Source organism: Ischnura elegans, chromosome 5, assembly GCF_921293095.1.
Source record: "Ischnura elegans chromosome 5, ioIscEleg1.1, whole genome shotgun sequence".
Taxonomy (NCBI): domain Eukaryota; kingdom Metazoa; phylum Arthropoda; class Insecta; order Odonata; family Coenagrionidae; genus Ischnura; species Ischnura elegans.
Genome location: NC_060250.1, coordinates 103605357 through 103630656, shown reverse-complemented (window position 1 = coordinate 103630656; position 25300 = coordinate 103605357). Strand labels below are relative to the sequence as shown.

At 39.5% G+C, this 25300-nt stretch overlaps 1 protein-coding gene across 1 annotated transcript in view; it reads left to right on the top strand.

Annotated features, from left to right (window-relative positions):
• The first annotated feature begins 1000 nt into the window (after positions 1 to 1000).
• The window catches only part of LOC124159354 (sodium-dependent serotonin transporter), a 110095-nt gene continuing 85795 nt past the window's right edge, over positions 1001 to 25300 (top strand). The window contains exon 1 of the mRNA XM_046535119.1: positions 1001 to 1195. The gene's annotated coding sequence lies outside the window, so the exon portion shown is untranslated. The remainder of the gene's footprint in view (positions 1196 to 25300) is intronic.

The following is a 25300-nucleotide window of genomic DNA, read 5'->3' as shown; positions in this document are numbered from 1 at the left end:
TTGGGTTCCATGCCTTTCTCTGACTGAACCCCTCCTCTCTTTGGAAGTTTTTCTCGCATAGCCGTATTTCGATTTCCTCCTTGGTTAGGCGATTCCAGTAACCCTTGGAGCGGCCAAGCATTTTGGTTTCTCCCCATTGTATGGAGCGGTCGAAGTTGATGTCATGCTCCGCGACTGCCGGTTTTGATGGTTGGCGAAGTCGCAGGTTTCGCTTGTGCTTTTTGATCCGGGTCTCCACGAATATTACAAAGGAGGATCCTCAAGTCGGCCTCTAAATGTGTTGTCAACCACCGCGCATTTGAATGGGTTTATAAAAGTCGCCACTCGCGTCGCTGACGGACGAAGTGATGCGAGTTTCACGGGGAAATCAGGTATTATTAGGGGTGTTAACCGAAATTTATATACACGATGATGGGTGCTTTCCATTCATGCGACTTACGCGTCGACTCACGGAAACTTGTTATAACTCTCAAATGTCTGCGCGTTATCGTTTGCTGACTTGTGTCACAACATTCGGCGACACACATAGAATGGAACACGAAAACCGCGACACAAGTCGACTTGTGTCGATGTGTATCGACGACTGGAAAGCACCCGATGTGTTCTAACCAATTCATAACTTTTCAATGCTATTCCTCGCAATTACCAACATTTTCTTGCAAATTATTGGGAAAAAGTGGACCACATTGCACTCATCACCGCGCCGCGGACATTTTTGAAAACCGATTTAAATTCGACCTAAGTGGCAACAGTAATCAGCCTTGTATGCGGGGTTCTCGACCATTATTCCAGTTTTACGTAGTCCTATTTTGCATTCAGTTGTTTAATAAGTAAATTTCTTTTCTCTCCTTCTCCCGTTTCCAGATGAGCAAGGTGGAGGGAAGCGGCGAGGGTGGGGGTGAGGAGGAGGAGAGGGAGGAGGGGGGTGGAGGGGCCAATGACAGGAAGGTGGACGGGGAGGCGGGGGCGGCCGACGGCAAGGCGACGGGGGCCGCGCTCACCGTGGTGCACAGCCCCCAGGGGCCGGGGGGCGGCATCGTGGTGCTGGACGGGGGCGGAGACGTTGCGGAGGCCCCCGAGAACGAGAGGGAGACGTGGGGCAAGAAGGTGGAGTTCCTATTGGCGGTCATCGGGTTCGCCGTCGACCTCGGCAATGTCTGGAGGTTCCCGTACATCTGCTACCAGAACGGAGGCGGTGAGTTTCCCCGCCAATAAATGTTGTTCAGTGGTCTCTTGGTAATATATTTACGGAGTCACCCGCAAATTTACACAGGGAAGAATGACGCCTCGGCAGCTTAACTGGCTAAAGGACTCGATCGGATGTTGGGGGATCCGGATTCGAATCCTGTTTAATGCGAATGATTTTTTCTCTGTGGATTTTTAGGCCTCTTGGTAATCCCTCAGATAACCTCACTAGAGTACTGCCGGATTACCGAAAACGCCGGATTACTGGAAATCACTAATAATGATGCAATGAAACGGCAGGCGCTATGTTTTGATATATGCATGCATGTATACAGTGGCGGATCCAGAGAGGGGATAGGAGGGATATAGCCCTACCCTTGAGTGTCCAGTTTACACTAGATAAAATGGTAAATTTGTGTAAATTTTTGTTTCAAACACGTATTTTTTTGGAATACTAGTAATGAGAAAACCCTAAAGTGTTGTTACAAGCCTCGAAACGAAATGTTCGTAACCTATTCCTCTATTTCTGGGAGGCTGCCCCCAAGCCTCTAACCTATCCTCCCTTGTCCCTATCCTGGATCCGCCTCTGCATGTATATAATATTTTGTATTATACATTACATTGGTATAACTTTACTCGCAATCGATGTGTTAAATGAAGGTAAAACTACAATAACAACTTTCCCTCTATCTTTCCACCGCAGAACAACTGTTCGTGCATGATTGCCCTCTCAGTAAGCTCTACTTCCCCTATTTTCCAAGTTGCACTTGGCTCGCCTGCGAAGAAGACTATTCGAAATAACGAGCTATTCAGGCAGCTACCCGCATAGTTGCTCCCTGTATAAAAACGCCGGATTACTGGCAGGGCCGTAGATGTAGAGTGCCGGCTTACTGTAGTACGGAGCGAGTACTGTACAGAGAAACCTTTATTCCGCGACCACCGATCGACGGCACCAGTGAAACAATTTCGTCCTGAGGGGTGGCTGTTTGATTGGGGAAGAGATTTCAGGATAGGTTGCATCTCTTTATGCATGTAATTTCAAAGGCCTAGGTGACTAGATTGAAAACAGCGGGAAAACAAAGGGGCTTAGAATCGCTAAAAGCAGTAACAACCGAGAGTTTTTGAATATTTTCTTTCGATCAGCCGGGAATTCTATGGCGCATAGTAATTTAATGTTAGTGTTTTCATTTCCTGCATATGTGGAAATTGGCTTCGAAGTGTTTGTATTTTTGTTAATATAAGGTGTAGTCTTTGAGCAGAAGTTTCTAACCTCATAAACCTTCGGGCGCTGAAATTGCTTCCGTGAAATGCTAGTTTGCGATAGGGTTGATCGTTCAGTAAGAGCAGTTTTTAACAGAGATTTTCCAGTCGGGGAGGGTGTTGTACCACGGAATTCATGATTGCGTCTAACAGGTCGAACTTCGCACAGATGGCAGTGGTGTAACTCTGGAAGGAAAAATTATGGTGATTTTAGGATTATAGATGAACACGAAATTGCAAATGAAGTATAAATTATTTCTTCTGTGCAGCAAAGGAATCTTTCAAAAATTTATGAAAAATGTATATATCTTGGTAATTATTTCATGCCATGTTCCCACCAAGGAAGAGAATTGCTATATTTAAGAGGCATTGATATAATTAATGGGAGAAGGATTTCAAGGACTGCAAAAATGCCATAATATCCACAGTCCACTAAAGAGTATCATTTCGTTTCAGCCTTGTAGTGGTCGAACTGGAGTATATATTATGTTCGATGCATTTAAAAATGTTGGTTGATTTAATTTTTTACCGTTTTCAGTTCATGTTCCTTTTTGGCGATATAAATTGCTTCCATAAAAAGTGCCTTAACTTTTATCAGGTAGCTTAATTCATATTGGAATTTCCTGCATTCTATTTAATTTTCATCTACGCTTAGATTGAGCAAAAATTATGATGTCAACTTGATAATAACTTTTTTCGCTTCTGTTTCCAACTACTTTTTAGACTGAAATATGTAACTCAAATCAAATTAAAAATTCACTCTTTTAGTTACTCGGTCACTTCGCACCGTATGTGCATGAAATGATGTGACTAGTTGTTCATAATTACTTATACAAATCGCGCTTGCCCATCTCCCATTTAATATGAACAGCCGTCCTCAGATCAGAAACTCAACATAACTAAGGCATTATCAGGTTGGGAGCTGTGGTCATTTGATATATGTCCATGGCGATAAATAGATTCAGTTTTTTTATTTAAAAAAATAATTTTTGTGTAAAGGTAAAATAATAGAAATGAATTTCGAACGCGATATATTGATTGATTTTTTTTGCCTATTGCGGAAATGCAGGAAAAAATGCGCTTTGTAATCATTTATTTGTATTTGTTATTTTCGCTTTATCTTTTCATCGATGTACGGTATAAACGTTTGGAATGTAATCATTTCATAAAAAATCGAGAAATGCCTTCTTCTGATGTACACCTCAACGAATACTATTGCTGCCTTTCGTTCAAGATTGACTCTTTCGCAGCGCAATTAGATCCCTCGCTCTCTCGGAATTGTCATGAGATTTGCTGTATCATCAGGTATCAAGCCAACCTGTGGGATTATCGTTGAGTGAGATACCTTACGCCTAATCTGACCATCTGTTCACGATTGTGGCGTAAATGCGCATTTCCGACTAAGCGCGCGAGTCCAGTATCTTTGCTGTGTAATTAGCAAAGATTACTAGCGTTTACTACTTGTGCGTGCTGGGTGCACGCATAAACACCCCGTCGTGATTCATGCGGGATGGCTGCGATCAGGGCCACAATTGCTTGGTCAAACACATATTTGCCAATGAAGGACTTTTTTTTACTTTCGCTGGAATTTATTTTCTCAGAAACCTGTAGTGCATCAAGTCTTAAATCTGTAAATCGGTTGCACGGATATTTCGAAACTTTTTGCTTCTATGACTTGAGCCATAGCTGCGCTGGCAAACTTCGTTAGTCATCCTCAAGAAGTATAAACACTTTTCTCTGTGTGCTCATACGGCCAAGTTTATTTAGATGTCTGCCACTGGAACTAGGAACTTTGGATCAAGATCAGACTTCCGAAGTGACCTCAGATGCGATTCAAGCGTGATATTCCATTGTACGCAAAAATCGGCGATATTAGTTTAACGATGTTACAATTGTAACATTGATGTGCATTGAAAGGATGCCTTGAATGGAATCTTTAGGTAGTGACTGCATTCCTGGTTTTCATAATGTTGATAAATAAACCGACAGTGACTAAAAATTATTTTTTGTCGTTAAATAAACTACCTAGTCATCTTCAAACGTAAGCATGTGTGTTTTCTCCAGCTGTGGGTATCCAATCAAGAAAAAGATAATATAAATGTCACATATCTGAGAAAATAATGCAAAAAAAGAGAGTTCATATACCTAAGTTTGTGATAAATGTGAGAATTCTTTCAGAGCAGTATTTTACGTTACGAGATTTATGCTTCAGTAGGACGAAATTTGATTTTTCCGCTCTGGCCTTCATTGGACATGCCTTAATAAGAGATCGCTGTTGTTCTGCCAAGGTGTTTATTTTGCGTTGCAGAGAACATCGTTAATTCGAATTTTTATTTCAAAGAGTTTTTAAACTATAATTTGTCCAAGTTGCCATTAAAATCTGATAAAATGTAAAGGAGCGGCTTCTTGTCACTTATTGTACAACCGAAGAACATTGTCTCATTTGTTTTCATAAAATTGTGAGATATGTTTCACATCAAGTTTCTCTTCCCACCTGAATTCGCAAAAACGTCTTATCATAAAATACGGTGAGCTTGAAGTTTAGAGATTTTAAAAGCCATGCTATTTTAATAAAATATTCCAGGGAAGTAACCAGAACGTAAACTTGGACGATAAAAACAGGAATCATAGTCATCTGAGGATCGCTGGGTAGAAATATAGTTTCAAGTATTCCGGGACTAGCCACTGTGATAACTTTTACGGGAGTCACCCGCAAGGCACAAATTCTGCGAAAAATCATAGAGAAAAAATCATTCTCCTTGACCAGGATCCTCATCCTCGTCAAGGCGAATGATTTTTTCTCTGTGATTTTTCTCACAACAGAATTGTAGCAAAAAATGCCATTAGTTTTGATGGTAAGTGACGACAAAAGTACGGCAACTGCTCGGACTTGCAGATAATACGATAAAGGTGTCCCGCTTGTTTTCTGAATCATTTAAAAGTAAACCATGAGAACCAGAAGTATTTGTTCCTTGTAACAACAAAATCCTATGCATTCAAGGGTTTTGCAATTGAACAGTTGGGAATAAGATGGTAATTTAGTTCTTTTGGTATAAATTGAAACGTAAAATATACAGAAATGTATAGTAAATGAAATTTTTATCCAATGGAAAATCTTTGCGGAAGAAAGCCATTGCCGAAAATTTACACTAGTAACTCGCATTTTTATCATATCTATAAGCAATAAAGATTCGCTTGGAACTTGCAAAACAAATCGAACAATACTTTCATTCGTATTCAAATCCACTCATAAATCGTTCAAAAAAATTCAGCCCGGCTCTCCATTATATGGCAAAATAAGTATAGAGGAGCTTCACACCGATCATTGTGTATTCCACACAGCTTTCTTTGGTTCAACCTCGACCGGTTTTAACGATTTCGTGCAATTCTCCAGAGCAAAATAATGCAACTTTTTCTCGTGGCGAGTGTACACCTATGTTTAAGGGAGGGCGAGGGTAGGGAGTAGAGAAAAGGAGGTTGTAGAGGAGGAGAATGGTACGGAGATCAAAGTTGAGTCTACGGGCTGTGGTCGGACGCGATTAAATATTTTCTAGGAGGGGGTTGGAATTACCGTCTCCTTCATAGCTATTCAATTCTCCTGGTTGACAGTAGAAGTATTAAGTCTTTTAACAGTCGCTTGTCGAATAGCTTGGCATATGTTATAGTGTCGAAATTCTCAATCAAACCCAATTAAGCACCTTTGTCAACTACATGTATCGAAATTTGCATTTAAATCTGGTAAATTTATAAAATGTGATTAATTATTTGATAAACTGATTTATTGTCCCCATAAAAGATTTAAAAAATGTTGCTGTCCTTGTTCTAAAACGAAGTGCTGTTCGTCCCTAATGAAAGGAATTACTGCCTAGTTTGCTACTAGTCAACATATGTACCCATTTTCTTTCCTATCTTTGGATTTTGTATGTATTCACCGTCGTAAGTATTCAATTCATTAATGACATTACGAGTTGTGACGTCGAGATACCTCAAATAATATAAGCTTTCTTGAAATCTCAGTTTTGCATTGCCCCTCCATATGACACATCTCCTCTCATAAACTTTCTTTTTAACAATACCCTTATTTTTATCAACAACACATGGCAACGATTTTATTAACAAGCAATTAACTATTTAAAACAGCAGCCTAGCAAATAATACATTAACACATAAATTGAATTAAAAAACCTAAATAACGAACAAAATTAAACAAATAAAGGCAAAAAATACGAACAAAAATGGAGTTTGACGAGGCGCGACGTTATAAACTAAAATACGTACGGGAATGGTGCAGTCCACCTGATGAGGAAATCACGCGGGAAATTCGAAAGGCGAAAGTGTGAAATGAGTACCAGTTTAACTGGTGAACGTCCTCGGGACGTTTAGCGCGTGGCATCTTGGGTAAACGAGGAGGCGATGCGAGATTCTTTCTCCCGCTTTTAAGGATCAGCATTCACGGAGGGGCAATTGCCTCGCCCAACGGCCGTAAAAATTTATGGGCGCCCAAGGGCTCTCTCCCCGAACGGGAGGGAGGCAGCGACCGGACATACCAGTGACCGACTGCCGGAGAGTCTCGTCCGAGGAACGAGTCTTCAATCCCCTCTCCCTTCAATCTTTCGTATTCCCCCCCCAACTCCCTCTTCGATTGCAGATAACCCCAACCCCTCCCCTCCAATGGCGAGGATATGAAAAGATCCCATCGAGGGCTGCCGACGTGAAATCCTAACAATGGGAAATAAAACTCTTCCTTATCGTCCCAGATTATGCGTCCGTCACGCCCTCGGGGAGTGTTGAAGGGATTTCAGCGAAAGGAAGGTTGGGTTGGGAAAAAGAAAAATCACAGCGCGATGTGGCAGCGGAGGAGTTTTTAGTGCTGGGCATTGCTATGTTATTATACTGGTGAGGTGGAGTAGTTCTGCGGCAATGCATTTACCAGTTATTAAGCTTTTTACTTACATACTTAAACTCACTATGCTGCATTCTGTTGAATTACGTCGTCCACGGTGGCGGTGGGCTAATGCCCTTGCCTGCCTGCCAGACCGAAGGTTGCCGGATCGAGTCCCGCCTGGGTATGTTGTCCCATCCAGGACATAGATGCTCGTTTACGTAATTGTTAAATATTGCGGAAACCCCGATGTAGAGGGCCAAATAAAGCTGTTTTCGGGGGTGCGGTATTAATTAAATATTTGCTGCAAGATACTTATTCATACGGCATTTTCAATAGTTTCCCGTTTTCATAAGCCCGAGTTTACAGACACATCTCTCCTAATTACTTTTGCTTGGATGCCGCATTCCTAAGAATGGTGTGCGATTATTGCATAAATTTAGTGCATTTATTGTACTTAAAAAATCAGGTTAATGCAAGTCTTTAAGAGTTTCATTTATTTACCGGTTGGAATATGTGCCTAGTGGGGACGATGAAGTGGTCGATATCCTGACCAATAGTTAATATTTTCTCGCTCTATCGGGTGTAATTAGTTTCGTGACTTGTTGCTTTTTTTAAACTCACACTTACGTTTTGAAATTTTCAATATACTTATGCTGAGCAGGCTATGGTGAACTTTTGCCTGTATCTCAAGTTGAAAAATTTTACATGCAGTAAAGTACTGAGGTGAATTTTTCAAATTTGAGATCCGTCAACTGATGAAATAGGTCTTATCTATATATCTCGAAAATTTCAAGAGCGTCAACAAGTTACGCATTATGAAACAAGGACTTGTCGAGGATTTCCGCAGCAGATATATACGACTCATTCATATATTCTGTTATTATAGTTTCTGCTTGTGTTATGAGTGGTGATGAGGGAAAGATTAGAGAAAATGGTTCCAAATGGTGGACAGATGGTATGGATAATGATCGAGCCTTATGGATTGATTGATTTGTCATTCAGAAAAACGTGAAGACGCATTGACAGGAAAAGTAAAAAACTGAGAGACTTCACGACATGCAACAAGAGTATTACAATGGTAACTTATATCACCCGAGTCTAGAAGCAGTGTCAAGAGTCAGAATACGTGTTACGGAGCAGATGTTTGGGTAGCTAACATTGGGAAAGGTAATTTAAAATTATACGAGGCACAATTTTAGGTCTCTTGCCCGACAGCCAAATGTGCGATGCTGGATATTTTATCCATCCTAAAGGGATGATCTCGCCTCTATGAGAGTAGATAATAGAGTAAATGCCAGTGAGTTAGTAGTCATCGTTTCATAATTAGCAATATAGAGGACGAGGTAGCTAAGATACGTAAGTGGGTTTTCCTATCTTCGCTTTAAACGCTGCCACTCAACTACCCTTAGAGATGCTTAGTGAGAGTAAAAATAGAGGAATGGAGATGAAACTTGGGTAAAGTTGTTCTTTCTCACCATCCATCCACAACTTTGTGACATTGCCAATTCTTCAATTGCGTGGTCCCTACATCATTGCATTTTCCCTTTTGTGAGAAGGCGCTAAAATGCTCACTTGACGTGGCTCATGGAACAGGGAACTGTGGCACGCGTCATCTTTAAAGTGGAAATTTGTAGTGAATTGATCGTCTCGGCTACCATGGGACTCTCGCGAAAGGAAGAGAAACAAGGAGGGATCATCCCCCGAAACTACACGTTTTTGAGGAGGACGTGCAATAGAGCTTGCACATAGAACAGGTACAGTCAGTAACCCTTAGGTGCTGAAGCATGACGTCTCAGCTGGATTTGGACCACGTGACGAATACTTATTAATTATAAACATCAATTAATACTTTTTGATAATCTAGGGTATGGTTTCACAAATGGTTCGATGTTTGTTCCCACTTCTGAAGGCGTATTGCTTAATGTTCAAATATGCCAGGTAACCGATTGGTTATCCGTCAACAGTACCTTTGTTACATACCTTATGTATTTGTGGAAAAGTAAATATTGAGTCAAAATAATGGAGGAAAATTGAACAGTTTTATAAGAAGCGGTACATGTAAATGATTTCAATTTATAGCGGCTATTTTCTATAAAAAATAGGTTTACGGAATATGGTAAATTTATTGAAAGGTTTCACATAACTGAGTAGTATCAATAAAAATGTGTTTTTTGGAGTATTTAGCTATAGTAGAACTGGCTTACATGGCCAGAAACTAGACAATTTATGCGCCAAGCATAGTTATGTAACTCTATGGCGAAGATGGAGAGTGAAGTGTTGTTCGCTGCTCCTGATTAGAGTAGGCGTGTCTCGTCTCTCACGAACCAACATTTCATCCCCTTCCTCCCCCCCTATCCCATCATCCTCTTCCCTCCCCTCCTCCGCTAATCCCTCCAAGTCTCGGCCCGCTCACTCCATTACTTCAAAGAGGGAGAAACAAAAGACGTCACATCGTCCGCATTCCGCACGCCTCTTCCTTTGCATCCTCCGAGTCTCGAGGCGGTCTTCCTCCCCGGCCTTTCTCTCCTTCCTCGAGCAAGAGTGTGTGTTCCTTCCACCTGCCGTGAATCGATGACCTCCCCTCTCACCATAACTCCTCGTCAATGAGGCCTACGATCCCTACTTACGTTGTGTACATCCAGGTCTCGACCTCTTCAGGTAAGGAAAAATGCCGGTTAAACTTAGGAAAATGTAGGGAAAATGTTGTCCATGCGTTAGGTAATTAAATATACATACTTTTCCTAATATGTATTCTAGTAGATCAGGTTTTTTAATATTTACCATTACTTTTACTAAAAAACGGCTTACGTATTAAGGATGCGTTCAACTTCGCAGCTAAGTACCATTGAATAGTAGACATAAGTTTGAAATATCTCGGAAAATCAATGGTATATGCACTAAATTAACCTTTTAATTTGATTTCCAAAGGCATTGAGAGGTTACCAATATCTTTAGTGAATGGTTTGGACGATCCGTATCTTGTTAAATACCGAATGTGATATCATATTGCCCTAACGTTGAAAGTTTATGTTTTCTCTTACTCTGCTGTGATTGTCATGAATCTACCAAACCGAAGTTCAGAGCATACATAACTAAATATAATATTTTCCAAGTGAATTTTATGCAACACCTATGGAACTATTCTTCTTTCAGAAAACTTGAAGTCCAAATCTCGGCCGTATTCGAACCTTGGAAACTCAAAAGAGTTCGGAGGTTCATTCATTCAGACTTGGACTGAAACCTGTCTATGCTTATTTAAATTGTGATCTTCCACTATTTGTTTTGATTGCATGATGTGCTTATTATGCATGATATTTATTGGTATGTGCATAAAAATAGTTTTCGGATAACTTAAGGCTTTCCTATAGATGCGGAAAGCGTTATCCTAGCTGTAAGGTCTTCCATGATGTAGAATTGCGTCTTGAGATAGCGAAGTATTTGACGACTTGTGTCGCTTGTTCGTCACTTCGATCGAATAGTAGTTAATTATATACAAGATAGTCTAATGCAAAACAAGAGAATATGAAATGAAGCGACTCTTTCTTCGTAATGATCAATATGGAGACGTATGCCACTCCACTTATAAAACGCCAGCAGTTATGCATTGCTAGTCAGGCATGAAATCCGTAAATAAAGAGATGATATCCCTTGAAGTATATAACGATTTTATAAATGATTATTTCTTCTTGATAAATTCAAAACATAAAATTGCAGAAAGAGTTGCATATATCTTCAATGTGTTCAGAACTTCATATATTTTGAAGGCTAATTGTGGTACAAGGAAGCACTTCAGTTTCATAAGTTTAACTGAGGAGCCTGTTACGAGGAATGAAACCCAGCGGTAAGAATCTTGATGCTGAAGTTGTTGTAGAGGACGCATATTGTCTTAGCTAGGATCTTTGGAACATGAGGATTACCGTTTATTCATTCTAATGTTTGTTAAAATTAAGATGAACTAACCTTCCTCAGATTACCTTTAATCGACTTTTATTATTATATTATACATTATCAAACGATTTTTTTAAAGGCCAACTCCTCCAATGTTCTAGGCCATTTGAACTATGCTGTGGCGTAGGAAGCATCTTTTCATTTCAGTGGTAGATGGGTATTTTGTCATACCGCTTTGGTTAGTGTTTTCCTTTGCAAGTAAAGATCGTTTCACGATTTGCCTGTCGTTCTCTGTTGCCCTCTTCTTGCTCAAACGGAGGTCACGGTCGGGGCACGGTATTTCTAAGGAGGGTGACCGGAGGCAGCCATTGCGCCCCTCCTGCTATCTCCTTTACGGCCCTCAATCCCTTGTGTCTTGACGGTCTTTAAAGATGACGCTCATGTAAATGTCTCCAAAAGACTCAACAACGGAATTTTCAGAAGCAATCTCCTATATTTTTAAGACTTCCTGAAATGGCCATATTCAGCAGGGTATCTGTGGGTATTCTTCCTTAAAATATGCAAAAAATGGGAAACTTGATTCCTTTTTTTTTTGCTTTGAAAAAGCGCATCACGTCTACATTACTATTATTCATCGTATGCAGACCACTGTATTTTATTTGCTAAAAAATATGATAAACGTTTTATGAGAGCGGAGAAGACTCCTGTTTGATGGGAGACGAGAGAATGTGGAGGGAATAGATGGATGGTAGCCATAACTTGAAGACGAAGAAATCGGGGCGCACGCGATACATTTGCCGCCTAAGATAAACCACACATGCAATCCTTGCGTGAGTAAACCGCTCTGCATACTATATTTAGTGCTTCATGGAAGCATTGGCGAAGATTTAATGCAGCCATCATACGTTGCATATATTGAACTTGCGGAAAGTATAGTTTTTTTAAGTTCCAACCCATTTTATTATTGGCAGATATAGTTAAAATATAAAGGTAATGACTTTTTAAAATTGATAAAAAGCCACGGGTTAACGAAACAGGAAATATAATTTACCGTCCGTGGTCCAGTGGCTACGGTTTCCCCAGTGCCCGGGTTCGTAACCAGTTGGAGGTAGTAGTTTTTTTGCCGGCCTCGGTGGCGGCGGAGTAAAGTCCTGCCAAACAAGAGGTCACGTGGTTCGAGTCCCGCCTGGGTAGGTTTCCCCAATACAGGGCATGGGTGTTCGTGTTACACATGTAATTATTAAATTTTTTTTAGTGCCTCGATATAAAAGGCCAATAAGAGCTGTATTCGGTGGTTTGGGAGTAAAATAAAAAAATAAGTATGGTCTATTATTTTAATGGGGTAGCTAACAACTGAGGTTATTGACGCCGTTACAGAAAAGTTGGTCGGAAACTACCGTGTCCTATTCTTAACAAATGGCACTTTGGTGCCTCGATTTGGAATCCTATCCTTCGGGCGGAATGGCGTGTTTTAGGGCCCTCCACTCATTACCCTAGTAGGGGTCAGAATTTAAAAAAAAAAATGTCCACCTCTGAAATTAAAACCCGGAGCCTTGGAATGGCCAGCAAATAATTTAGCCACAAAAAATGTAGTCCTGTATAGTGGGGTCGGCGGCTTGCGACGTGAATATCTGTATGAAATTTATTATTTCAGCACTAGAGAAGATGAAAATGATTAAGGGGAAAGTGTATTGCAATTCGGTGGAATTTACAGACATGTCTCGCCTAGTAACTGTTGCTTGGATGTCGCATTCCCATGAATGGTGCGAGATTATTGCTTAAATTTAGTGCATTTATTGTGTACCTACTAAAATACATCAGGTTAATACAAGTCTTTACGAGTTTCATTTCTTTACTAGTCGGAATGTGTGGCTAGCGGAGACGGTAAAGTTATCGATGTCCTGACCAATATTTAATGTTTTCTTTCGCTCTATAACTATATATCATCATCCGCTTGTCCTCCACCTTCTCACGAGGCCGCGATGCAACGCAGCAAGCCCCGCTGTCATCTTTTTTGTTTCCGTGGCATTGCATATATTTGGGAGAAGGGAAACCTCTTAATGCTCTTGGCTTCCCCATAATTTTATTTTTTGGTAGATAATATTTAAACTTCTGTCCACTTCGCTCAATTCTTCTGTCAGCTTTTCTTTTAATGTCTATTTATATCTTTTGCCTGCTTTATGTACCAAGTAATTGGCTGTGGCCTCTTCTTTCCTACTCATTTCAGAACTTACACATTACCGACACTGTCTTCTGATAATCTCTATATTCTCCGGCTCAACTTTGTCGAAGTTCATTCTGGCAAATGAAAGAAAACTATGTACTTATCCACCAATTTATTCTCGCGGTAAAAGTAGTTTCGACGCAGTAGCCTCATCATCAGGTACCTTAGATTTATTTCATTTGCCTTCCTTCTGACCGTCATTGTCGAGTGTTACCCCTAGGTATTGGGCACTGTCTTGCCATTGAAAACCCAGTTGTTTAGAGCTTAGTTTATTATGCCTTTTGTCAATGTCGATCCAGCTTGTGAATACAATTGCATTCGTTATTTGCGTATTGATTTTAATCCTCCTTTAGTTGTGCCAGTTTACTACCTCGTCGAGTGCGTCTTGGCAGTAAGAAATTGCTGAGACGGTATTTGCTTCTTGCTGTTATAGCCACGTCAGCAGCATGTAATGCTACTTTAAAGTGCCAGTCACCATGATCTTAGGGGAAGTCGCTAGTAAAAATATTGAATCGTTGTCCGTTAGTACTTCTTCCGGTTCTCGTGAGGACGCGAAGTCACTCGGCAACCTCGAACTATCTTTTTTTCTTCTCGCCGTGGCATGGCATATATTTGTGAGGAGGGCACCTCTTCAGGCTCTTGGTGACGCCCTTCGTTATGCGATTGTCCTTTTGCCCGCCTCTCGCATATATAAGCAGGGCCCGCAGCCACGTCGGCTGCAGCTCCACTCGAGGTGTCCTCGTCCCAGGGATAAGTGATACGAAAAACCCCTTCAGGCTGTGCATGGGAGACTCCAGAAGTCCGGCTCACGTATTTAATAAGTGGTAGCCTTCTTCGTTGGTGTGTGGTTCCAGAGTGAAAGTGCTCAGAAGCCAGTTAGATGAAAAAGTAATAGGAGTCAATTCAGTCATCGTCGCAAAAATACTTCTTTGATAAATTATTTCTGACTTTTTAAATCAAAAATATTTTGCTATTGGATGTCTTTTTCTTGATGATTTCCTTAATCCGTATTAATTCCCTACTCTGCCTAAAATAATATTTATAGACATTAAAACCAGTGTAATGGATGCACCTAACTTTCATGACTAAAAATCGTAATACTCCCCTGTATTGTATCGCCAGTTTGCGCCTTTGAGCCTAATGGTATTTTAGTTTAGTGAAATCGTGCATTTTACTATGATTGGTACTCTATCTCATAATTGAATCAGTGTGTCTCATATTGTGTTTACTGCAGCAATGATAACAATTCATTTTCGTTAAAAATGCGCAAATATATTACTTAATAGAAAAACTGTTGGTAAATATTCCGTTATCTTTGTTAGCCTAATTTATTGACGTTAGAAATAGTTTCCTCATTGGTTACATGATATTCGGAAATTATATTAAATTTAGTAGATATTTAGCATTTGAGTAAATGAAAAATTTGATCATACATTTTATATTTTATCCGTGATAGGATAAAAATCACTGAAAAATATTAACAAACTCTCGTGTCACATGCCTGCTTGAAAAATGTAAGCTATTTATTAGGGTCGACGCAAATTTCTGGTAAGATGAATATGATTATGGGGGTATGATTTCGTTTCAGTTCAATATGTATTCTCCTCTTATTTTAAGGGTTATGATTGGTACCTTTTAATCCAGGAGAGATAAGTCGTAATCTGTATGTTTCCCCATCCGATAATTAATTCGCTAGTCATTGTTAAAGGCGATGAGTTGCGAAGAACGGCAGCCGTTGCCTTACGTGGCTCGGCATATTTCAAAGGAAATCAACCAGGCGTCAATCAGTTATTCAAATACTCACAAAATGTGTCTTCATCTGCCACTCATTTCAGATTGTTTATTTGCATTAACTCCTTTGATCCTTTTGAGAGCTGTCAGGAGGTGCTTCGATCCTTAGCCTACCGGTTCCGTGATCCTCGAACGACGAAAATAAATTTCTTGAAGTGAGGGATTATTGTCTGACATCCTCACTCGCCGTCTCGGATGAGGATGATAGATAAAAATCTTTTTAGCGCGAATCTGATTCCCACTTTTCCAGCTTTTCTATGAGGATGTATCTCGCCATCTGTCATTCTTCTGTTTTTCGAGTTTCAAACGGCAAGAAGTAGAACAATAGTTCATAAAAATATGTGAATGAGCCGTATACTCATGCATGTTTCGTGCATTTTTATGCCTCGTCGCTACCTTTTTCAACTCCGTCAGTTTGATTTTATAATCGTTTAAGTGACACTTACCATAGGGCTAAAATTTGCTTATATTTGTCTTTTGGTTAAGCCTATCTACTAAAACAGCCACTGGATTTTACTTCATGCTTGATGTAACCCTTTAAGAAATGCTTGGTTGAAATGTGAATGCTTCTCCTCTCCACCCTCTTCTTCCACTCCCACCCTTCTTTCCACTCCTCTCCTCTTCGGTGTACTCAAACTTTCATTACTTAATATACAAGATGTTTCAAGAGGAATCTGCAATACTTCACGAGGTGCAAGGAGGGGAAATTTTAAGCATTTTTTAATGCACTTTGCGGATACTATGAAAACGGTTTTTCTTTGGAAATGTCGACAAGGCTGGATATCGAAGAAAAAGCGTTTTCGTGGTAAATACAAAGTGCGTTCAAATTTTTTTGCCATAGCTCAGTAACTATGGAGTTGCGACCCCATATTTATGGACAAAAAAGCTTCAAATTTTCTGTACTTACCACCACCTGAAGATTTCTCCTGAAGTACACTGCAAATATCGAAGAGGTGATCTGTATTTCATAACTGATGACATCAGCTGTGGGTCGCAATCGGTCGTCAGTTAAAGTTCAATGGAAAAATTCTCAATAGTTTTCAATTTATGTGAAGGAATCAAATATCGCGAGGTTGAGCTTGAAAGTATTTAATATAATCACAAACCGTTTATTATTGCACTAGGAAATTTATAGCCACTCCTACTCACCCGAGGGATAAATCATTTGAAAGAAGTCGCTCGATATTATTTGTCATGATGTATATATCAATTGTATCGATATGATGCAATCGATATGTGTATATCGATTACATATCCATTTAGTTTCTTACCGTTGATAAAGATCCCTTCTTCGTCTAATATTTTTACATCACTCATACACTTTGCGGACTTTTGCTGCAAAGTACTCTGAAAGACCTATTTCTCTTGAGGGCATCATTATTGTTTAAGCAACGCATATAATATACTATTACGTACGTATTTAAACGTATTTCATTGTGCTCGTGGCAGTGACCAATTTTCCACGACTAACTAGAATACGTTCTTATTATAAAGGCAATTTTTGATCAAGGAGCTTTAATTTTAAATGGTGTTATCCGTTGAAATAAATAAATAAACATGGCTGGAGTAACTAGAGAACAGCACTCATGTAGAGCTTTCGTGGGGTTTTCGCAAGTTTCTCCGTGATGTTTATCCGCTGTGAATTTAGAAAGAGAGTCATAAATATGCACCTACTGTTCACTACATTCAAAATTTACAATGGAGTGGGAGACTTGGATTACTCATAAGTGACTACGCGCCAAAATGAGTGATGATTGACCATGCTGATCGTCTTTTGCTATTTCGTCGAGGGCAGACATATTAGTTACGAAGTGTATAGAGAATTGGGTTGTTGTGGTTACTAAACCGTTGGCTTTCAGCCTCGTAGGCCCCTATACAAATCTAGGCGGTGGCAAAATGTTTTCAGACTGCCAAATCCCATTCCAGAGTGTTGTGAGTGATGAAAAAAGTGACGGGAACCCTCATCATTGGAATGATCGCGAAAAACAATTGCCGGCGACGATCACTTGCGAGTGATCACTCGAGTGATCGCTGGAGTAATCATTCGAAAATGACGAAAAAAATTATCGTGCCATTCAGGCTTTATATTACCTCCTACCAAATTCTTTCAGTGAAATGCGATTGCGGATGCATGTACACGACTCCAATCTCGTATCAAGAGGGAAGTCGCAGTGTTCAGTTTTCTGTCAGAGGCGATTCTTCGCGTTCACTTTCACTCCTTGGCGGATCGTGCTGGCACGAGGAAGGAAAGGGGGTGTTTTGGTAAGGTATCTCAGAACCTCTAGTGGCGCCCGTCTGCTGGTCTTCCTAAATAAAACTTCAACTCGAGGAAGGAGGGGCGGCTTCCTCAAGATTCCGTCGGTGTCGGTGATACGCTGCTTCCCGTTGATTGAGAGGGTTTAAAGCTCGGAAATAGATTCGCGCGATTGGGACGCCCGGATAAATAATGCCCGGTTGATGACGCCAAGGGAGAGTGTGGGAGGGGGGATCGGCAAGGCGCTACACAGCCCGATAGCGACACCGCGCGCGATGATCTTCGTGCGCGAAGAGAAGGGGGAAAAAAAACTTGCGTAAACTTTTGCCGTTCCTCTCAAATCCCTCTCACACTCTTCGGTGTACCTTGGCTCCAGTCCAACGCCCGAGCGGCGGCTAATTGTGTCAGGGTCGTAGGCTTTAATGGGTTCGTTTAAAAGTCTATTCGAGAATAAAGATTTCATTTCCATGTGCCCGTCACTAATCCTCTACATAATTAGGGTGGATCCAAAATTTTATTTTTTATATAAGCTCTCTTTTAACGCCAATCGTGGTCGATCTTGTAGCCAAATGTAATAATTAAATGTACTAAGTAAGTGTAAGTAAGAAGTATGTAAATATAGTAGCTAAGTGTATAGCAGTAAGCTGACTCAGAAGCTGCAAGGACGTATGTTTATCTTTCCACTTTTACTATGATAATTATTTAAAATCAATAATTTTTGTGCTATAACGTGCTGGGTAAAAAAATCATAGTTCTAGTTAAATTAACTGTTCTAACCATCACCTAGAAATTTTCCATTGCGTAGTGAAATCGAAAGACCGGTGTGTTCATGTTTAAAAGCATTTGATACCTGCCAAACTGGGTAGGATTCCTAATTATCACTTTATAAGGGATTTCTTGCCGCAACTGCGGAAGAGTGCCGTTAATATCAATGTAAAATTGTTTTATGGTAAGTAGTCAATACACTGTCAAAAAAATAAAATGAAGTTTTCAATATGCGTATATTGCGATCTTTTACTTATTGCCATTGAAAGGAATGGCTTTTGAAGGTAAGCCAGAAATTAGGAGGAATTTATATAATTTTTAATATTATCTTTTGCTTTCCCTCTTTCATAAATATACCGTTATAATTATTCGGTTAAAACACTCATTAAATATCTGTAAGTATGGTAAGATTGTAGTTGTTCATTTGAAGGTTTTATTGGTTAAGTGAAGATTTATTTCCATGATCCTTTTTATAGTGGCGGAGTTATGATAGAAAATTGCTTTCAAATCCTTTGTTATTTTCCCTAGCACACCTTGGCTTTCGCTTTTGAGCAGTTTTCCTTGAAAAGGTTGTTCAAACAACATCGTAAATGAAGAATAGCTGAATAAATCACAGCTGCTCGCAGGTATTGTGGTCATAAAACTTGTTTACCAGGCGTTCCCAGTCTCGCTAAGGGAAATCATTTGCTCATTTCTTTGGCTTAGAATTTGCAATGGATAACATGAAAGCCTATTACTAGGAGACATCGGAAAGGTTGGATGAAGAAATGCCCGTCAACTATTACTTTTATATTATTAAGTTATTGCAATTACTATGCTCATATTGTGTTATTTTTATATCTCTGAAAACCATTACCTCTCCCCTAATAAATATGAATCTAACTATTTATCTTCAAGAATCATACTAATTTTAATATTTTGCATAAATTTAATAATATTTAATAAACAAATATAATATGATGTCTAAGTATATAATGAAGACGACGGTAATGCTGAAGTTTAATCAAGATTAAGAAAAGTTAAAATAATAAGATGGGTTTATGATTACTTTTCAATGCGTTTGGTCTGATGCTACAGACATAGACAATGGGTTTTAAAATACTGAAGGCTGATGGAGGAGCCCGTTGATCCTCAACGGAGGTGATAAGGCTAAGGAAGGAATTTGTTAGAGTAAAATAGAAACTATCAAGTAGTAAGGCTTCCCGTTATTAATCTCAATATATTAAAGTTATAATACTCTTTCATTGATTTCAAACTCTTTTGGATAGTACTGTGCAAAACTTCAAGTCCACCATGAGCTATCGTTTCGTCCCAAACACTCATCCGTCATTCTCAAAGAACGTCGGTTCATTCGAAAATTTTGTACATTAATTGCGTGGCGGAGTGATTCGTTTTCGTATTATTAAGGTTAAAAGGTTGCTGTTGCAATACTTTAACAAGTCTTTTACTTCCTTCCCTTCCCTGTACCCACCTGGCCACTTCTCTTTCCTATAATGCCACTATTATAACGCATTTTGCTTCTTGAGCGCTAATTATATTTATTATTTTAGGAAAACGTGGTTAAAGGCAAAGAAAATACTTAATTTGAGAGGAGTATGCGTGAAAAATACGATGGCAGATGCATCTTAAATCATTTAAATGAGTTAATCCCCGTTTACTCAAGCCACTTCAGGATCGGATATCATGATATCATCTTTTATGGCTTAATTGTTTTATCATTTACATCGTCTTTTAAATGGCATTTTAATTCTTGGATGGACATATAGCGTCCACTGAAGGAAATAAATGTTTAAAGCAGCAATCTACAAAAATTTGTTGCATTTACAGATTGATAATAACCGCTGAATCATGAAAATGCTGGGATGAAAATAAAGATGGTTCTTAAATTTTCCGGCTAGCGATTCAATCTGAAGTGAAAACGGAAGAAATGACAGTAAATGAAATTAAAAATTTCTTAATTCGTATAGCATTATGTTTTGATTACATGTTTACTCCTGTTTGCGGCCATAATTTTTATTGAAATAGAAGAAAAGAGATAAATTTGAAATTTTCTGAGAATAAAATATAGAACACAGAAAAAGTGATTAAAAAATTAAATATTGCATTCCTTTTACGTATGATAATATGTGTATTTCCACCCAGTCTCTTGAATGGAAGTAATTTTAGACAGCAAAATAAAATAAAATTTGCACATTTTAGTTCTTATGGGGTACGTCCAGTACGGCTAGACTCATGTTACGTGAGTCATTCAGATTCGATTATGAATGGATGATCTGAAAAGTTTTAAGTATTTTACTTATTTTCGGTCTATATTCAAAGTATTCTCATGTAAATAATGCATTCAATTGAGATGCACAGGGATGACGAAATTGTAAATTTGGTGAGCTAACATTATTATTGTTTCATTTCAACGACATAATATGTATCCATTTAGCATCAAATAATCGGCAGAGTCTTTAATGGTTTTACGGTGGAAAGGGTAGACTATGCAGCAAGAAACCGCAGCAATGGGGATTGTCGGTTTATGTCGGCCTAATGAGAAATTTGGCCTTAATTCCCAACCAGCATTGTGGAAATTCCTGATATGGGTGCATAAGTGTAGCAAAGGAATCTTTTTAGTAGGAGATGATTAATTTTAAAATCAAAAGAAGTGAACCTATCATGTAAATTCAAAAGCAGTGTATTTTCCGACGAAGTTAGCCATACCTTACGAACACCAACAGAATACGATAGATCAGATCGTATTTATAAAATAAAAGAGATAGATTTTGGAACAGATATATCCAGAATGTCGTTTTTTTCTACGATTAATAAGATACTATAACGGCAGCGTTAGAACTTATAAATAGGCTAGTTGACTTGTTGTTTTGGCTACTAAATTATCTATTACACAATGCGTGTTTCTGAATTTTCATAGCATTTCTAAGAGCATGTTTTGTGTGTTCTAGCTTTATTGGCTTATTTCCTTCATGAGTATTTGGCAAATTTTACTTTTGCATGAATGTGGTAGTATAATTTGTTAGTATGCGTAACATTTTTATGTCCGTGTGGTGTGCATGTGGAAATCCTATTGCATGCTGGAGATTGATCACCCCCTGCCAAACACCTTAGAGGTGGCTCGCAGGGTATTATGTACATCTACAAATCGCTGCCGTATTAACGATATTCTGAATCTATCTGTTCTAAAGGCCTCATATTTTATTTGTATGATCTGATCAACCGTAGTATATTGGCTATCGTAAGATATGGCTAACTTCATCGGAAAATACACTCTCTTGAATTTACCTAATAGTCTATTTTTCAGTCTACGGTCTGTCAGAGATTCCCATCCAATTTTATTTAAGAGGTCAGTAACACTAGCAAGTGTATCGTAACGGATTTTCATGTACTAGGAGCTCTTCTTTGCACGCGCTCTAAATCCGTTTTTAAGCGTATTTCATGAGGATCCCTAACACTGGAAGCGTATTCTAAGTGGGGTATTATAAGGGAAAAGTAGCTCATTTCTCTCACTTTGTCGTCACACGTTCCCACTATTTTTTGTAACAAAACCCAATTTACGATTAGCTTGACCTGTTATTTCCCGACTATGTTTATTCCGCGATAGATCATTACTGAGTCTAACTCATAGATATTTCTCGTATTTTACAGTCTCTAATTGGGTACCCTGAATGATACTGCTGAATTGTGGGGATTTTTTTTCAGAAATTCATTACCACGAATTTTTTCAAATAAAATTCTGTCACGCATAGCAATACGATTTGATATCAGCTAGATCGTTCGCTAGTCCATCCCTATATTTACTGGAACGGATTTCCCTGTGAACTACAGCGTCGCCTGCAAATAATCGTAGTTTTCTGTGTACTATTTCACCAACATCGTTGTTATAAAGACGGAATAGGAGTGAGCCTACGACACTACCCTGAGGGACTCCAAAAGTGACTCTAACCTCGTTGGAGACTGCATTAAATTTATATGTAGATGTACTATAGAATTTTCATTAAATAGCTCGTGGGCCAACTTATTGTGAGAGGGGAACACGTGGGGATTTTTTCTGCCTATTTTGGACCCAGTAGATGCGTCCCCGGCTCTCGTAAGGCAGGCGGTCTTTCCATGCGGTGGAATTGCGAAGGTGTTTTCTCCAATCAGCATTCTGGCTCCCTTTAATTTCCTCCGCATCCGAGCATATCCCCTTTGGTTTCCTATAGACCACACTCCAATCTCTCGCCTTCTTACCCACTCCTTCGTTATTGTCCACTGAATTAAATTTCCCCCTTATTTCCTCCCAAATCATGACTTTTTTTCCTGAGAATTTCCATTCTGTGCGCGTCCTCGTTGCTACGCGAAATGCCTCCGAAACGGCCCATTCACTCACCGTTTCATTAAACTAGGCAAATATTTGCTCCCACAGCCATTCTGTGCTTCTGTCGACCTCGGAGCTTGTATGTAATGTCTTGTTCCTAAAAGAATCTTTCTTAAGATTGTAACCTTTAACCAGCAAATAGTCAGTATTGGGAACGCTCCTAAGAACTGAACATGGCAGGATACTCTCCTTTGCTGGCAGAGATGCGTGAACAACTCGCTAATGGCTACTATTTTATTGTGAGAACGTAAATAGAACATAAAATAAGCCGAGGAAAACGGTTACGATTTTATGTTTGCTGCTTCTATGCTTATTTGAGATAAATACGGATTAATTAATTATAGCCATTCAGTGTTTTTTAGTGTTATAGATACCAACATGGGTCGATATTCCGCGGAATGAGTTACCACCTCCAATCTTTCCTATTTCCGGTGACCTCAAAATTTTTCGGTTTCATAATATTTTATGTTATTTTATTGCTAATATTTGTTATAGAATAATTTCCGTGTTTCATCTCAGAAATAATCGGCTATATTAAATTGATATTTTTTGTTTTTCGGCTATTTCTCTCAGGAATGCTTTGCATTTTGTTGATTCCCACGTTACAAAATGAGCGTGTTTGAGGGGTTAGAACTTGAATACAAAGCCTGAATTACACGAGCATTTCTTTTTCCGTCCCTTAAAATAGCTTAAACGATAGGTTTTCAGGGACCAAAGGAGTTATCGCACGACCCATCATTTTCCGAATATCACTGTCATTCCCATCGTCCCTTTTTACATCGCTTTTTCCGTATTAACAATTGCCATAAAAAAACCAAGCGTGGCGTTACAATCGCTGTTAGCGGCCTTGCGTTTTGACTGGCTGACGGACGTTGTCAACGATTGTTCTGCGACTGAAAAAGGGGCGTGCCGAGTGATGAAAAAAGGGATGGGATTTCCATCCTTCGAGCCATCGCGGAAATGATCGCGTGAAACGGCCATTTTTTCCCACCATCTTTGGATCGATCGCTGGAGCTGTTCTTCGAAAGGGATACAAAAAATATCATGTGAATTAGGTGACGGATCATTAATTCATGAAAGTAAAGGAGAAATGGATCATGTTCTGGTAGGCAGATCTCAACAGAGCGGTAGACAGCGGAAAATTTTAATAACCCTGTTGTTACGCTTGTAATTGGAATAGCCTCTCGTAGCACGAGCTGCTTGGTTTGCGATCTCCAGATCCAATAGTTAACCCAACCCGGTGGATGCATGGCTTTAAACGCCGCGGGTAGTTCCTGTTGGCTTCACCGATCGCCTGTGCTTGCGCATTAAAACGTGCCATCTATCATACTTTGATCAAGTTGTATGGTTGAAGGGGGCTCCTTAGAACGCAGGTTGAATATTTGTGAGAATACTAGCATGGAAATGGCGGATCCAGAGAGGGGTAAGGAGGCTGACCATAGCCACCCTTCTTGGGTATCCAATTTGCACTGGATAAAATGGTAATTTTGTTCATTTGTCAAATATATGCGGAAGAAGAGAGCCCCCTAGCCCTCCTTGTCCCCATCCTGGATCCGTTTCTGTAGGATGGTACAATGATATCAGAGGGAGCAAGGCTGGAGGGCCCTTCTCTGTATCCACACAGAATGACCTCCTGACCCCAGGAAGGACCGCAGATTAGAGACACAAACTTCCTCATTCTCCCCCCATTGTCTCTCCCCTCGTCCCGAAGGCGTCTTGCAGCGCGCAGTCCTTACCCCACGGCGTTAGTGCTACCCTCACCGTCCCATCCCACCCGCAGACTTAGCGAGACAGCGAAGACGACCCTCATCATTTCCCCTTTCACCTCTGCTCTTTCATTGAAATGCAGAATTCGTGTGCGTTCTTTCGATCTGTGAGGAAAGGTTTACGGGGATGGGGTGGAATTTGGCGTTAGTGACACCCGAGAGAATATTACCGCCTATATTAGCTCGGTATTCGGAGGAATCCCTTGTTAACGATTAAGTTAATAATTTTTTGTTGGAAATGTATGTTGACTTAATTGATAGAGCAAATAGGGCTAGTAGTACTGATAGATATGGACCAAAGAGCAGAAATTCGGATGAAGCCATCGTATGTCTTTTACCAAATTCATCGTGTTAAGTAATAAAATATACTTTCAATCATGTAGATGGAATAATAATTAATTAAGCTGGTGTTTTCTTAGATCATCATGATAAGTGCCTGTTACTTTCAAGGCATAGTGGGCAAAATCACTCGAGATATAGCAGCCTCAACTCAATGAATTTGAAAATTCTCATGTTAATGACCTTGTCGTCGCTCAGCAATTAAATGATATTTGTTACTGTAATGCGTATACATAAAATTATGTGAAATAAGTCGTTTATAACGTGGTTTCTGCCGAAAGTGAATAAAAACGCATGTATAATTTGAACGATTCTACTCCTTGTGTGGCGATTATCCTTCATGTAATATTTTGTAAAAATATTTCGATTAAAGCTAGTACAATAAAATATCGCTGGAAAAGGGGCGAAAGATAAAATTTAAGTTACGGGAACTCGAGAACTATTTGAAATAATGGCTTTATCCTTCACTCTCTCAGTTTAAATTGTGAATAATCTCTCTTAGCTGAAGTTTATTTCATGGGCGGACAATCTTCAGCCGCTCAAACAAATAAACCAGTTCGTTAAATATATTCTACCGACTTTC